Source organism: Physeter macrocephalus, chromosome 1 (assembly GCF_002837175.3).
Source record: "Physeter macrocephalus isolate SW-GA chromosome 1, ASM283717v5, whole genome shotgun sequence".
Classification (NCBI taxonomy): domain Eukaryota; kingdom Metazoa; phylum Chordata; class Mammalia; order Artiodactyla; family Physeteridae; genus Physeter; species Physeter macrocephalus.
In genome coordinates this window covers 46,674,158-46,674,897 of record NC_041214.2, presented here as the reverse complement: position 1 = coordinate 46,674,897, position 740 = coordinate 46,674,158, and positions in this window count along the sequence as shown.

Genomic DNA, 740 nt, shown 5'->3' with positions numbered 1-740 from the left:
AAAGGACCCAAGAAAATATTTAAAGAGATTATAGTTGAAAACTTCCCTAACATGGGAAAGGAAATAGCCACCCAAGTGCAGGAAGTGCAGAGTCCCAGGCAGGATAAACCCAAGGAGAAACACACGGAGACACATAGTAATCAAATTGACAAAAATTAAACACAGAGAAAAATTATTGAAAGCAGCAAGGGAAAAACAACAAATAACGTACAAGGGAACTCCCATAAGGTTAACAGCTGATTTCTCAGCAAAAACTCTACAAGCCAGAAGGGAGTGGCACGATATATTTAAAGAGATGAAAGGAAAGAACTTACAACCAAGATTACACTACCTGGCAAGGATCTCATTCAGATTCGACAAGGAAATCAAAAGCTTCACAGACAAGCAAAAACTAAGAGAATTCAGCACCACCAAACCAGCTCTACAACAAATGGTAAAGGAACTTCTCTAAGTGGGAAACACAAGAGAAAAAAAGCACCTACAAAAGCAAACCCTTAACAATTAAGAAAATGGTAATAGGAACATACATATCAATAATTACCTTAAACGTGAATGCATTAAATGCTCTAACCAAAAGACACAGGCTCACTGATGGATACAAAAACAAGACCCATCTATATGCTGTCTATAAGAGACCACTTCAGACCTAAGGACACGTACAGACTGAAAGTGAGGGAATGGAAAAAGATATTCCATGAAAATGGAAATGAAAAGAAAGCTGGAGTAGCAATACTCACATC